This window comes from Danio aesculapii, chromosome 4, assembly GCF_903798145.1.
Source record: "Danio aesculapii chromosome 4, fDanAes4.1, whole genome shotgun sequence".
Taxonomy (NCBI): Eukaryota; Metazoa; Chordata; class Actinopteri; order Cypriniformes; family Danionidae; genus Danio; species Danio aesculapii.
Genome location: NC_079438.1, coordinates 18,294,246 through 18,310,396, shown reverse-complemented (window position 1 = coordinate 18,310,396; position 16,151 = coordinate 18,294,246). Strand labels below are relative to the sequence as shown.

Genomic DNA, 16,151 nt, shown 5'->3' with positions numbered 1-16,151 from the left:
GATTTTGTCTACTTTTGTCTAGTTTTGTATCATTTCTTTTTGTCTGATTTTGTCTACTTTTGTCTAGTTTTGTCTGATTTTGTCTAGTTTTGTGTAGTTTTGTTTTGTCCCGGTTTGTTTAGTTTTGTCTAGATTTGTTTAGTTTTGTCTAGTTTTGTTTAGTTTTGTCTAGACTTGTTTAGTTTTGTCCGATTTTGTCTTGTTTTGTCTAATTTCTTTTTGTCTGATTTTGTCTACTTTTGTCTAGTTTTGTCTGATTTTGTCTACTTTTGTCTAGTTTTTTTTTTGTCTAGTTTTGTTTGTCTGATTTTGTCTACTTTTGTCTAGTTTTGTTTTGTCAGATTTTGTGTAGTTTTGTTTTGTCTGATTTTGTCTACTTTTGTTAATTTTTGTCTAGTTTTGTTTTGTCTAGGTTTGTTTAGTTTTGTCTAGATTTGTTTAGTTTTGTCTAGTTTTATCAGATTTTGTCTACTTTTGTTTAGTTTTGTTTAATTTCGTTTGATTTAGTCTACTTTTTTAGTCTGATTTTGTCTACTTTTTTCTGACTTGTCTACTTTTGTCTAGTTTTTTGTTTTGTCTGATTTTGTCTACTTTTGTTTTGTCTGATTTTGTCTACTTTTGTCTGATTTTGTCTAGTTTTTTGTCTGATTTTGTCTATTTTTGTTTAGTTTTGTCTCATTTTGTTTAGTTTTGTCTGATTTTGTCTATTTTTGTTTAGTTTTGTCTCATTTTGTTTAGTTTTGTCTACTTTTGTTTTGTCTAGGTTTGTTTAGTTTTGTCTAAATTTGTCTAGTTTTGTTTAGTTTTTGTCTCGTTTGTTTAGTTTTGTCTAATTTTGTCTACTTTTGTTTTGTCTAGGTTTGTTTAGTTTTGTCTGATTTTGTCTACTTTTGTCTAGTTTTGTCTGATTTTGTCTACTTTGTCTAGTTTTGTTTGTCTGATTTTGTCTACTTTTGTCTAGTTTTGTTTTGTCAGATTTTGTCTACTTTTGTCTAGTTTTGTTTGTCTGATTTTTCTACTTTTGTATAGTTTTGTTTTGTCAGATTTTGTCTACTTTTGTTTTGTCTGATTTTGTCTAGATGTGTTTTGTCTGATGTTGTCTACTTTTGTTTAGTCAGATTTTGTCTATTTTTGTCTATTTTTTTGTCTAGTTTTGTTTGTCTGATTTTTCTACTTTTGTCTAGTTTGTTTTGTCAGATTTTGTCTACTTTTGTTTTGTCTGATTTTGTCTAGATGTGTTTTGTCTGATTTTGTCTACTTTTGTCTAGTTTTGTTTTGTCTAGGTTTGTTTAGTTTTGTCTTGATTTGTTTAGTTTTGTCTAGTTTTATCCGATTTTGTCTACTTTTGTTTAGTTTTGTCTAATTTCGTTTTGTCTGATTTTGTCTATTTTTGTCTAGTTTTGTTTTGTCTACTTTTGTCTAGTTTTGTTGTGTCTGTTTTTGTCAACTTTGTTTGATTTAGTTTAATCTTTTGTCTAATTTTGTCTACTTTTTTCAGATTTGTCTACTTTTGTCTAGTTTTTTGTTTTGTCTGATTTTTTCTACTTTTATCTACTTTTGTTTTGTCAGATTTTGTCTATTTTTGTTTAGTTTTTTCTCATTTTTAGTTTTGTCTAGATTTGTTTAGTTTTGTCTAGTTTTGTTTAGTTTTGTCTAGATTTGTTTAGTTTTGTCCGATTTTGTCTTGTTTTGTCTAATTTCTTTTTGTCTGATTTTGTCTACTTTTGTCTAGTTTTGTCTGATTTTGTCTGCTTTTGTCTAGTTTTTTTTGTCTAGTTTTGTTTGTCTGATTTTGTCTACTTTTGTCTAGTTTTGTTTTGTCAGATTTTGTGTAGTTTTGTTTTGTCTGATTTTGTCTACTTTTGTTAATTTTTGTCTAGTTTTGTTTTGTCTAGGTTTGTTTAGTTTTGTCTAGATTTGTTTAGTTTTGTCTAGTTTTATCCGATTTTGTCTACTTTTGTTTAGTTTTGTCTAATTTAGTTTTGTCTGATTTTGTCTACTTTTGTCTAGTTTTGTTGTGTCTGTTTTTGTCAACTTTGGTTTGATTTAGTCTACTTTTTTGTCTGATTTTGTCAACTTTTTTCTGATTTTGTCTACTTTTGTCTAGTTTTTTGTTTTGTCTGATTTTGTCTACTTTTATCTACTTTTGTTTTGTCTGATTTTGTCTATTTTTGTTTAGTTTTTTCTCATTTTGTTTAGTTTTGTCTAGATTTGTTTAGTTTTGTCTAGTTTTGTTTAGTTTTGTCTAGATTTGTTTAGTTTTGTCCGATTTTGTCTTGTTTTGTCTAATTTCTTTTTGTCTGATTTTGTCTACTTTTGTCTAGTTTTGTCTGATTTTGTCTACTTTTGTCTAGTTTTTTTGTCTAGTTTTGTATGTCTGATTTGTCTACTTTTGTCTAGTTTTGTTTTGTTAATTTTTGTCTAGTTTTGTTTTGTCTAGGTTTGTTTAGTTTTGTCTAGATTTGTTTAGTTTTGTCTAGTTTTATCCGATTTTGTCTACTTTTGTTTAGTTTTGTTTAGTTTTGTCTAATTTCGTTTTGTCTGATTTTGTCTATTTTTGTCTAGTTTTGTCTTGTCTACTTTTGTCTAGTTTTGTTGTGTCTGTTTTTGTCAACTTTTGTTTGATTTAGTCTACTTTTTTGTCTGATTTTGTCTACTTTTTTCTGATTATGTCTACTTTTGTCTAGTTTTTTGTTTTGTCTGATTTTGTCTACTTTTATCTACTTTTGTTTTGTCTGATTTTGTCTACTTTTGTCTGATTTTGTCTAGTTTTTGTCTGATTTTGTCTATTTTTGTTTAGTTTTGTGTCATTTTGTTTAGTTTTGTATGATTTTGTCTATTTTTGTTTAGTTTTGTCTCATTTTGTTTAGTTTTGTCTACTTTTGTTTTGTCTAGGTTTGTTTAGTTTTGTCTAAATTTGTCTAGTTTGTTTAGTTTTGTCTCGTTTTGTTTAGTTTTGTCTAATTTTGTCTATTTTTGTTTTGTCTAGGTTTGTTTAGTTTTGTCTGATTTTGTCTACTTTTGTCTAGTTTTGTCTGATTTTGTCTACTTTTGTCTAGTTTTGTTTCTCTGATTTTGTCTACTTTTGTCTAGTTTTGTTTTGTCAGATTTTGTCTATTTTTGTCTAGTTTTGTTTGTCTGATTTTTCTACTTTTGTATAGTTTTGTTTTGTCAGATTTTGTCTACTTTTGTTTTGTCTGATTTTGTCTAGATGTGTTTTGTCTGATGTTGTCTACTTTTGTTTAGTCAGCTTTTGTCTATTTTTTTGTCTAGTTTTGTTTGTCTGATTTTTCTACTTTTGTCTAGTTTGTTTTGTCAGATTTTGTCTACTTTTGTTTTGTCTGATTTTGTCTAGATGTGTTTTGTCTGATTTTGTCTACTTTTGTCTAGTTTTGTCTAGTTTTGTTTTGTCTAGGTTTGTTTAGTTTTGTCTTGATTTGTTTAGTTTTGTCTCAAGTTTTATCCGATTTTGTCTACTTTTGTTTAGTTTTGTCTAATTTCCTTTTTGTCTGATTTTGTCTATTTTTGTCTAGTTTTGTTTTGTCTACTTTTGTCTAGTTTTGTTGTGTCTGTTTTTGTCAACTTTTGTTTGATTTAGTTTAATCTTTTGTCTAATTTTGTCTACTTTTTTCAGATTTTGTCTACTTTTGTCTAGTTTTTTGTTTTGTCTGATTTTTTCTACTTTTATCTACTTTTGTTTTGTCTGATTTTGTCTATTTTTGTTTAGTTTTTTCTCATTTTGTTTAGTTTTGTCTAGATTTGTTTAGTTTTGTCTAGTTTTGTTTAGTTTTGTCTAGATTTGTTTAGTTTTGTCCGATTTTGTCTTGTTTTGTCTAATTTCTTTTTGTCTGATTTTGTCTACTTTTGTCTAGTTTTGTCTGATATTGTCTGCTTTTGTCTAGTTTTTTTGTCTAGTTTTGTTTGTCTGATTTTGTCTACTTTTGTCTAGTTTTGTTTTGTCAGATTTTGTGTAGTTTTGTTTTGTCTGATTTTGTCTACTTTTGTTAATTTTTGTCTAGTTTTGTTTTGTCTAGGTTTGTTTAGTTTTGTCTAGATTTGTTTAGTTTTGTCTAGTTTTATCCGATTTTGTCTACTTTTGTTTAGTTTTGTCTAATTTAGTTTTGTCTGATTTTGTCTATTTTTGTCTAGTTTTGTTTTGTCTACTTTTGTCTAGTTTTGTTGTGTCTGTTTTTGTCAACTTTTGTTTGATTTAGTCTACTTTTTTGTCTGATTTTGTCTACTTTTTTCTGATTTTGTCTACTTTTGTCTAGTTTTTTGTTTTGTCTGATTTTGTCTACTTTTATCTACTTTTGTTTTGTCTGATTTTGTCTACTTTTGTCTGATTTTGTCTAGTTTTTTGTCTGATTTTGTCTATTTTTGTTTAGTTTTGTCTCATTTTGTTTAGTTTTGTCTGATTTTGTCTATTTTTGTTTAGTTTTGTCTCATTTTGTTTAGTTTTGTCTACTTTTGTTTTGTCTAGGTTTGTTTAGTTTTGTCTAAATTTGTCTAGTTTTGTCTCGTTTTGTTTAGTTTTGTCTAATTTTGTCTATTTTTGTTTTGTCTAGGTTTGTTTAGTTTTGTCTGATTTTGTCTACTTTTGTCTAGTTTTGTCTGATTTTGTCTACTTTTGTCTAGTTTTGTTTCTCTGATTTTGTCTATTTTTTTTCTAGTTTTGTTTTGTCAGATTTTGTCTTTTTTTGTTTTGTCTGATTTTGTTTAGTTTTGTCTGATTTTGTCTATTTTTGTTTAGTTTTGTCTAGTTTTGTTTTGTCCCGGTTTGTTTAGTTTTGTCTAGATTTGTTTAGTTTTGTCTAGATTTGTTTAGTTTTGTCTAGATTTGTTTAGTTTTTCCGATTTTGTCTAGTTTTGTCTAATTTCTTTGTGTCTGATTTTGTCTACTTTTGTCTGATTTTGTCTACTTTTGTCTATTTTTTTTGTCTAGTTTTGTTTGTCTGATTTTTCTACTTTTGTCTAGTTTTGTTTTGTCAGATTTTGTCTACTTTTGTTTTGTCTGATTTTGTCTAGATGTGTTTTGTCTGATGGGTTCTAGTTTTGTTTTGTCAGATTTTGTCTATTTTTGTCTAGTTTTGTTTTGTCAGATTTTGTGTAGTTTTGTTTTGTCTGATTTTGTCTACTTTTGTCTAGTTTTGTCTAGTTTTGTTTTGTCTAGGTTTGTTTAGTTTTGTCTGGATTTGCTTAGTTTTGTCTAGTTTTATCCGATTTTGTCTACTTTTGTTTAGTTTTGTCTAATTTCGTTTTGTCTGATTTTGTCTAGTTTTGTCTAGTTTTGTTTTGTCTACTTTTGTCTAGTTTTGTTGTGTCTGTTTTTGTCAACTTTTGTTAGATTTAGTCTAATCTTTTGTCTAATTTTGTCTATTTTTTTCAGATTTTGTCTACTTTTGTCTAGTTTTTTGTTTTGTCTGATTTTGTCTACTTTTGTCTGATTTTGTCTAGTTTTTTGTCTGATTTTGTCTATTTTTGTTTAGTTTTTTCTCATTTTGTTTAGTTTTGTCTATTTTTGTTTAGTTTTGTCTCCTTTTGTTTAGTTTTGTCTAGTTTAGTTTTGTCTAAATTTGTTTAGTTTTGTCTAGTTTTGTCCGATTTTGTCTACTTTTGTCTAGTTTTGTTTTGTCTAGTTTTGTTTGTCTAATTTTGTCTAGATTTGTCAGATTTTGTCTACTTTTGTTTTGTCTAATTTTGTCTACGTTTGTTTTGTTTTGTCTGATTTTGTCTCCTTTGTTTTGTCTGATTTTGTCTACTTTTGTCTAGTTTTGTTTTGTCCGATTTGGTCTACTTTTGTCGTATTTTGTCTAGCTCTTTTGTCTTTTTTTTGCCTACTTTTGTTTTTTTTTTTTGTCTGATTTTGTCTATGTTTGTTTTGTCTGATTTTGTCTACTTTTGTCTAGTTTTGTTTTGTCCGATTTGTTCTGCTTTTGTCTGATTTTGTCTATGTTTGTCTAGCTTTTTTGTCTTTTTTTGTCTACTTTTATTTTGTCTGATTTTGTTTACTTTTGTTTTGTCTGATTTTGTCTACTTTTGCTTTGTCTGATTTTGTCTACCTTTGTTTTGTCTGATTTTGTCTACTTTTGTCTAGCTTTTTTGTCTGATTTTGTCTAGTTTTGTGTAGTTTTATTTTGTCCAATTTTGTATAGTTTTGCCTAGTTTAGTTTTGCCTGATTTTGTCAGGTTTTGTCTAGTTTTGTTTTATCTGATTTTGTCTACTCTGTATAAAATTATATCCTTTATTTGTTATCACAACATATTTTTTGTCAAGTCAACTAGCTTCACTAAAGTTGTTGAGATAACAAAGGGTTGTTAGTTTAGGTTGATTAAAATAATAGCATGGTGATACCATACTGATTTAAAGGGCACCTATGGTGAAAAATCTACTTTTCAAGCTGTTTGCACAGACATGTGTAGATATAGTGTATAGACCGTCATATTGAGGTGATATAAACACACACAGTGCGGTCCCCCTGACTACTGACTTGATTGACAGCTGTGCGTATTAACATGTCCCGGTAGTCACGTGTATAATCATATCAACAAGACCAGACGTGCAAGCAACCGGGAGTAAAAGGTCTGTTCAGTTCGCTAGGATCATCAATGATCATCAAATGTGATCAAGAGTGAGTTTTACAAGTTTAAAATGTTTTTAAAACATTGCATGTGTGTAATGAATTACAGCAATTTAGCTTAGCTTTACTTCATCAGCACAGCTGTGTGTCAGAACAATTATAAAAGAAGATGCTTCAATCCCAGTTTGTGGGCTTTAAATCAGGTTTATTTTGTACATTAACATAACATTTTACATTTACATTTAGTCATTTAGCAGACGCTTTTATCCAAAGCGACTTACAAATGAGCAAAAGGAAGCAATATACACAACTATAAGAGCAGCAGTAAACAAGTGCTATAGACAAGTATCAGGTGTGTAAAGTCTAAGAAGCTAAGCATTAGTACATTTTTTTTTTGAGAGAGAGAGAGAGTACAGTTAGTGGTATAGCCAGAGAGGCAGTAAAGATTAGGAAGGAAAGTGGAGACTGAGTTTTTAGTCATTTCTTGAAGACAGCAAGTGACTCTGCTGTTCTGATGTAGTTAGGGAGTTCATTCCACCAACTGGGCAGATTGAATGTAAGAGTTCGGGAAAGTGATTTCTTCCCTTTTAGGGATGGAACAACGAGGCGACGTTCATTCACAGAACGCAAGTTTCTGGAGGGCACATAAATCTGCAGAAGTGAGAGCAGATACGAAGGAGCAAAGCCAGAGGTCGCTTTGTAAGCAAACATCAGAGCTTTGAATTTGATGCGAGCAGCAACTGGCAGCCAGTGCAAACGGGTGAGTAGCGGAGTGACATGTGCTCTTTTGGGTTCATCAAAGACCACTCGTGCTGCTGCGTTCTGAAGCAGCTGAAGAGGTTTGATAGAATTAGCTGGAAGCCCGGCTAGTAGAGAGTTGCAATAGTCCAGTTTGGAGAGAACAAGAGCTTGAACAATGAGTTGAGCTGTATGTTCAGATAGGAAGGGTCGGACCTTTCTGATGTTATAAAGTGCAAATCTGCAAGATCGAGCAGTTCTAGAAATGTGGTCAGAGAAGTTTAGTTGGTCATCAATCGTTACTCCAAGGCTTTTTACCATTTTGGATGCAGTAATGGTGTAGAGTCGGGTTGGCAGAAACTTCAAGCATTTCCATTTTTGCAAGGTTAAGCTGCAGATGATGATCTTTCATCCAGTGTGAAATGTCTGAAAGGCTGGCTGAAATGCGAGCTGGAACTGAGGGATCATCAGGGTGAAAAGAGAGGTATAGCTGGGTATCATCAGCATAGCAGTGGTAGGAAAATCCATGTTTCTGGATGACTGTTCCTAAAGATGTTGTGTAGATAGAGAAGAGAAGTGGCCCAAGAACAGAGCCCTGAGGTACCCCAGTGTTTAGATGCTGTAGGTTGGACACCTCTCCCCTCCACGACACCCTGAAAGACCTGTCCGAGAGGTAAGAACTGAACCATTGAATAACAGTGCCTGTGACGCCCAGTGACTCAAGCGTAGATAGCAGGATCTTGTGGTTTACAGTGTCAAAAGCAGCTGATAAATCCAGCAAGATGAGGACTGATGATTTAGAGTCTGCTTTAGCCAGTCTGAGATCCTCCACGACCGAGAGCAGGGCAGTCTCAGTTAAGTGGCCTTTCTTAAAGCCAGATTGCTTGTTGTCCATGAGGTTGTTTTGAGTAAGAAAGTCCAGGACTTGATTGAACACTACTTTCTCCAAAATCTTGGCCATGAATGGTAGCAGGGATACCGGTCGGTAGTTTTCAAGTAGCGTTTGATCCAGGTTGGGTTTCTTTAGCAGTGGGGTTACCCTAGCCTGCTTAAATGAAGTAGGAAATAGACCAGAGTCAAGAGATGTGTTAATTATGTGAGTCAGTGTTGGTATGACTGCAGGAGAAATGGCTTGCAAGAGATGAGAGGGAATGGGATCAAGCGGACAGATGGTTGCATGGCTCAATAGCACGAGATTGGACACCTCAGACTCAGAGAGCTGGGAAAAAGAGGTGAGTGTGTGTGGTGTTGGTGGTGTATCTTGTGTGTTTGTTGTTGGTGCAGCAAATTGAGCACTGATTTTTGCAGTTTTGGTGCAAAAGAATGTAGCAAAGTCATCAGTAGTGAGTGTGGAGGATGCGGGTGGAGGAGGAGGATAGAGGAGGGAGGAAAATGTTTTAAAAAGTAAGCGAGGATTGGTGGCACTGTTGACTTTCTGACGGAAGTATGTCTGCTTTGCAGAAGTAACCTCAGCCGAGAAAGAAGACAGAAGAGTTTGGTATGTTATGAGCTGTTCAGGATTTTTAGTTTTTCGCCAAATTCTCTCAGCAGCCCGAAGTTTTGAGCGATGCTCACGGAGAACATCAGAGAGCCAGGGTGCAGGAGGACTGGCACGGGCTTGCCTGGATGTAAGAGGACATAATCTGTCTAGACATGATGCTAGCATGGAGCAGAGTGTATCAGTGGCGCTGTTCGTATCAAGTGCAGAGAGTTTGCAAGATGGAGGAAGAGAGTTTGAAACAATGGTGGATAGTCTATTGGGTGAGAGAGAGCGTAGGTTTCTGCGAAAGGCAACCAGAGTTTAGAGGGCACATATGTGTATGTGTATGTTGTTGAACCTATTTTCGGTAAGATGACACTCAATTTTGCCATAACATGCTTCGAAGCACGAAGAGGGTGCACGTAAGTTACCTTCTCTTAAATGAATGACCAGGCTGGAATTCAACTCACACATGCAAAGCACAACGGATTAGCAGTCCATCGCCTTAACCACTCAGCCACCTCGCCACGCATATAGGTGCTCTACTAATGGAGGCTGGACTATGGCATATACGTATGTTTTTGCAGCTATTTTCGCTAAGTATTACATACAATTTTGCCATAAACATCCTTTAAGACGCTGAGAGGTGCAAGTAAGAAACCTCAGACAGAAGCAGTTGCCTCTCTCAAAACAGTGAAACTATGAGGATGGGATTTAAACCAGAACTTGCAGAGTACAACAAACTAACCTAAGCACTCGGCCACCTCGTCACGTGTAAGCACAGCGTTGTGCTAGAGAAAGGATTAATTTTTGGGACTCGAATGGATGTTCTTACAGAAAAGATGAAGATAAAGGTTGTCATAAGGAGCTTTATCAGTAGCTCTGATCAGTGCCCCAGAGTTAAGGCTGATTTATACCTCGGCGTCAAGCTCACGCGTATGCTACGGCGCAGCCTACACGTGGTTGCATAGCACCTCGCTGTGGCCGTCGGCGTCATTGACGCGCACCTCTCCAAAAAGGTAACGTGTACGCGTAGCTTTGAGATTGGTCGACTTGGTAGCGCTGACGAGTGTGGGCGGAGGTGAGAGCCACACGAGCGTGAAGCATTGGGTGTTTAAAAGTGTGGAGTCCCATGAAGGAGCTCCGCATGGAGACTGTTGTTTTGTGTTTACCTTTTAATTAAAGTTGTTGCACGTCCACTGGTTCCTGCCTCAAAATGAGCGAATTTGAGCCACTTGCACATTAAGGAAGCGTTCAGAAAAAACAAAACACCAGCGAAGAAACTCAACACAGAGAAACATAAACACCTACTGCCAGCTAGCGTTTCGGAAGTGTATTGCAGAGCAACAGAAACAGTGCGCAGAAGTATAAGTGCACGGCTACGCGCAAGGCTTGCGCCGTGGATCACGCTGATCACTTGACACAGAAGTATAAACCAGGCTTTATTGTTCAACATTAACTGCAACATGTTTCTTCTGGTTTTGTTGGAGAGAAACTAGACAGAACGCCTGAGTCTAAAAACGGCAGCATAGCTGACCTTGGATTTCTGTCAAAATATGGTTTCAGTGCCCTTGCATTCTTCATTACCTTACCCCAATCCCTGTACAGCCCAATAAATACATCCCAATCTCATCCCTTTTCTCTGCCGTTCAGCGTTGTGACTCCGCCCCCTTACCAGATTACCCACAATTCTCTTCTCCCAGATTCACATAAGTAGTGTATACTTTTCTTTAAGTAAAAATGAAACAATGTATAAGTAATTATTTTTGGACAAATCAATACCCTGTTCTGCTGACGCAGCATGCACTCATTGGTGCCAGAGGGCTGATTGCTGGCAGTTTAAAGTTTGATGCCACCTTGTCGTTGCATGTCCAGATTGGTACACAGAAGAGTTCATAGCTGTTACAGCTATTCTTTCGCAGAGGCAATATCGTAGCCTATGAGGTCTATCCGAGGTGTGATCATTGCTGGTTGAAAACTTTACCCAATACCTCGCTGAGTAGACTTGAAATACAGTCAGCTCTGGCAATTTTTGTCAGCCTTTTAGTAGGCTTAATGTTCTGTTGAAAAGGATAGCTGTGCTTCTGTTTCATTAACATGTTGCAACTTTTGTTGCGCTCCTAAACATGCAGCAGGCTGGATTAACCTGTACCATAACATTCTTCAGAACGCAAGCAAAGTGCGTGTAAGAAACCTTCCATGGAAGCACCAGGCTCTCTAAAAGGCAAAAGCAATTGAACGACGAGGATGGGATTCCAACCCATGCATGCAGAGCACAATGGATTAGCAGTCCATCGCCTTAACCACTCGGCCACCACGTCATGCATGTAGCCACTTTCCTGATGGGGGCTGGACTTTGGCATATATGTATGTATTTGCAGCTACTTTGGATACAGATGACATTAAATTTTGCAGCAACATCCTTCAAAATGCTTAGAGGGCACAAGTAATACACCTTCCACTGAATTACCGGGATCTCTCAAATGCCAGAGCATTTGAGCGACGAGGATGGGATTCGAACCCACGCGTGCAGAGCACAATGGATTAGCAGTCCATCTCCTTAACCACTCAGCCACCTCGTCGCCACTTTACTGATGGAGGCTGGACTGTGGCACATATGTGTACGTGTATGTTTTTGCAACTATTTTCGTTAAGATGACACTCAATTTTGCCATAACATGCTTCGAAGCAAGAAGAGGGTGTACGTAAGTTACCTTCCACGTAAACACCAGGCTCTCTTAAATGAATGACCAGGCTGGAATTCGACTCACACATGCAAAGCACAACGGATTAGCAGTCCATCACCTTAACCACTCAGCCACCTCGCCACTGTTGGACTCAAATGGTCCATTGCATGTTCAAAAATTGACGGAGATCTAAATTGAAAATTAACAAATTTTATTTCGAATGCAAGAAGTTAGAGAGTACAAGTTCTGCGCAGGAGAGATGTACTAATGTATCAGCCCCCCTTATGCTGTCCTTCCGGCTTTTTTATACTGTGTCTCACACACACTCTTACCCTAAACTCTTATTAGACTTATATGGTCTTGTCTTTAAGAAGTTGACCATTCAGCAACCAGATATTCCTCTTCCTGGTATCTGTGTATCTTCTCTTAACAGTTCACCTTTTTTTTTTAGATGTTTCAGAGCACGTACACACAGCTCATACATCTTGTCACTCTCCATCACCCCCACCCAAAAACAGGACGCGCTAGCATCCGGTAACATTTCTCTATACTTCGTGCTCATAATATAGCAGTTAACTCTATTATATTTACTACGTACTTACTAACAAAGCTTAATAAAATGCTTATCCTTCAATCCCTCTCTTGGCCTCTGCAAAGAGGCCACACCACTTAATAAACTTTTTAAAAATCTCAGAAGTCTTGGTCCAATATGTCCAGATGAGCTTGGGTCGAAAACCTTGGTGAGGAAAGACACCCAAGCGGCCCCCTAGTTGGCTTATGGGCAGCCACCACATGTTCACCGGAAACATCATATCAGACCATTAAGAAAAATAAAAGCAATAAACACAATCATAACAGTCAAACAATGATGGTCCCTATAAATTCCCTATAAACCAGTGTGCTCAGGCTGGACTGGGCCGAAAACCCCTGTAGGGAAAGTCACCCAGTTGGTTCCCTATTTGATGTTTGGGCAAACACAACATGTCAGCTGAGTCAATCACACTGAAATTATCTAGACTACAAACATTTCAATAATCAAAATTTAAATCTTAACACATTTTCAAACAGCAAATTTCTCAAACATCAATATCTAAAAAAAACACATAACTTGTGATGAATCAGCATCTGCAAAGAAGCACAGTTATTGGAAAAAAAAAACATTTATAAGTCATATTCCTCCTCCTCTTCCTCCTCATCATTATTTCCGGAAGATACCAGCAGAGGCATTGTGTAAGGGGGTGGAGCTCCATCTTTCTTTTCAATTGCTGCTATTATCACCCTGTTACACAATGTTCTGATACACGGGATGCAACAGCATCCACAGGTCACTATTATGGCCACAAAGGTAGCTATAGAGATCAAAACTGATGTAAACATGGTTTTATATTTTCCAAACACACCGGTCAGCCAATCATCAAATGGGTTATTTACACCAGAGTGTTCTGCCATTGTTTTAGAAAGGGTTTTTAATCCTTCTAAAGCCCTCATAACTGATCCGTCTGGGGCGATATTATTGGGAATATAGGAACAGCAAAAATCCTGGAAGAAAATACAAGTGCCACCTTTTTCCGCTAGGAGCATATCTAATGCTATTCTGTTTTGTATTGCCATTAATGAGGTTGGGGGCAATTGTTCCGATAATCCTTCTACGTCATCTCTTGTTAAATTTGCCAATCTCATCACATTATAGTGCACATAATTTATTCTATCCACATTTTTACTTGGGGTGACAGGGAATAGGGCTGAAATTATTGGGATATTCTCGAACCCGGCAGCAATTTGGTCTACTAGTTTGTATTCATCAGGGACTCCTCTCGGCACCCCTATTGAATCTATATAGGTCGGGGAATTTGTAGTTAAGTCGAACGTTGCGTCCCTTTTTCTTCTCCCAGCTGTACTTCCACCCCTTCCCTCTTGTCTGTTGCCAATCAGTGTTACTGGTGCTGCCAACCTAACCATTGCACATATACCTTCCGTAGTTTTCCCTTTTATTCTTACAAACAATCTTTTCCCTCCACAGTAATAATATAGTCCTCCCCGCGCCCAAGGTCCTATTATATCTTCTGCATTGTTGATAATCTGTTTGCACCACAAAGGGTTAATATGCCCTACCCTGACTAGCACTATTCCGGTGGGAGTAAAATTAAAACAGGTGAAATTTCCTGGGTCTGCAGAAAATGGGCCTGTTTTTGTCTGGTTATTTATTGATGGAAATATTTCCGCTAGAGTGTCGCATCCTTTTGGTCGATACTGCCTAGTCAAATTTATCATGCATCCATATCCCACCGGATCATTTATTATCAATGGGGCGGGTTCTATTCGAAGGGTTGGTCTAGCTTTTGCACATGCAACACAATCTGTCATTCCTGTTTGTTTAGCTGTGGAAATCATCCATTCTAACCACAAATTAGTTTCCCCATATCCTGTGGCTTTCTCTAGTATATCCTCAGGGGTTAATTTGGTATAATCCATTTGTATTACAACCCTTCGACCTCTAATTTCTCTACTATGATCTCTGATTGGGGGTCCTATAGTCGTTGTCTTGTTTCTATTTATTACATTGACCCTGTCTAAAAACTTAACTTCTATGATTCCCAGGGGGTCAGTTCCTGATATCTCGACCCCTAGTAGTATATGGAGAAACTTAGGCGGATTGTTGTTTCCAGCATAATGGGTCTCATCTAAGGGGTATCCTGTCCACTCCCCTATTGACATAGTAATAGGGTTCTGGGTAGGACTATAATCCCTTTGTATTTTCAGTTTTCTCCACTCGTTTTTAAAATTCCCTAACCATGTTGGGTTTGGCGTCCATTTCCCTGTGTACCCCACTACTTGATCCCACCCTCTACACCACTTATTATCCGCTTTACCCATCGTGTTACACCATGCATTCATAGTCTGATCAAAACAAACATATACGTCATATCCTTGCCACAAACTATTGTGTCCCCCACAGTCAATTACCTGACATAGATCAAATGTGTAAGATGTTGTCTCTCCCTTTACATATTCTATGGACAGCCCTCCATAATACTTGGAACACCTGTTTTCTTCCCCTAGGGATCTTTTTACTCTGGTTGGTTTTACAGTTGAGGTTTCATTCCGGTTCTGACTTTTTCCTACTCCTAGAATTGTCCCCACTATTATCAGTGTTAATATCCCCACTATCCCCAGTAGTTTCCAGTTTTCCCACAACTTGACCCTCATGTTTTATTGATATTGACTTATTATTCAATTCTGATCCTCCCTTTATCTTATTTTTCACAGCATTATTGTGTTCACAGCAAGTAATATATAATCAATATCAAAGCTACAATAAAAAATAGCAAGCACAGTAAACTTATTCTAACGTATAATCTGAAATAGTTATATTCTGGCCTTTAAACGTCTTTTCAATAATGTGGAGAACTCTTATAGAATTCCAACTTGTCCAAACCACACCCCTATGGATAATCTGGTGATGTGTAATTTGTCACACCACGTTCTCATGCAGATTAGACTGCTCTCAAAGTCCTCATATGTGGGTAGGTCTCTAGCAAGTGTTTTTGTGATCAGGTGGAAAACTATTATGTCTGCCTCGTGAGTTATAGCACAGTCACCTTTCGTTTTTCTCTGGGCCTTAACCTTGTCAACACCATATTTTTCTCAAAATTTTTTCACTATGCCCACTCCAAATGCAGTCTGCACTGACACAATGGGCTACAGCTTCTTCTTTAGGGGCTGTGAATAAGTCCCCAGTTTTGTGGACTACCTGCAAAGTTTGTAGGTTACTTTGTGATGGATGAAAATTTTTCCTGTGTGCATGTGTTTGTGTGTCACCTCCTTTTGTGGTACCCTCACTCCCTCCTGCACCTCCTGTGGTATCCTCCCTCTCTTGGACCTGCGAAGCAAGGTCCGCTTTGGTGTTGTTTAATGATTGGACTGTGGGTCCGCCGGACATTACTTAATTGGAGCAGACCAGCGAGACTCTTTCCATTTACGCCTGTAGATTCTCAATATCACCCAGTTCCAAGTTTGGTCAGGTAGGGGTGCTTGATATTCGTGTCCCCTTAAATCAGTTGGTAACATTTTGTCAAAAGATTCAATTAGACCAGTCAATTTTGTGTGATAACGGTTGTACTGGTTCCAATTGTAGTTGGGTCAGTGGGCCAGGAAATTGGCGACCAGTCAACAGTTCAAAGGGCGTGTATCCTGTTGCCCCACTCACAGAGCTCCTTACTGACATCAGAGCTAGTGGAAGAGCAGCTAACCATGTCAATTTAGTCTGTGCACAGATTTTAGCCAATTTGTTTTTCAATGTTAGATTCAACCGCTCAACCTTACCTTGTGACTGTGGGTGATAGACTGCCCCGAAATGGTGTACTAAACCCAATGTCTTTTCTACATCAGCCAGATGTTCATTTTTAAAGTGTGAGCCTTTGTCAGATCTGACCCGGCTCGGAAAACCATGACGTGGGATGTAATGGTTTATCAGACATTTAATGACAGCAGTGCTGTCTTCCATGCCCACCAGGAAGGCCTCTAGCCATCCAGTATATGCATCAATCATAACAAGCAAGTATCGTTTACCATTTACCCTTTCAATCATGTCAGTAAAATCAATTATAACTTCATCCCCAGGGCCATTTGCCAATGGGAACGATCCCTAAGATGGTTTCATAGTTGGTT

At 36.6% G+C, this 16,151-nt stretch overlaps 1 protein-coding gene and 2 non-coding genes across 2 annotated transcripts; 1 reads left to right on the top strand and 2 right to left on the bottom strand.

The window, feature by feature from the left end:
- Positions 1-16,151, bottom strand: part of LOC130222020 (gastrula zinc finger protein XlCGF57.1-like) — a 752,525-nt gene that overhangs the window by 688,229 nt on the left and 48,145 nt on the right.
- LOC130224200 (U4 spliceosomal RNA) lies at positions 10,707-10,847 on the top strand. Its single transcript, XR_008837269.1, has one exon. It is a non-coding gene; the product is annotated as a U4 spliceosomal RNA (small nuclear RNA).
- Positions 11,297-11,378, bottom strand: trnas-gcu (transfer RNA serine (anticodon GCU)). The gene has a single exon. It is a non-coding gene; the product is annotated as a tRNA-Ser (tRNA).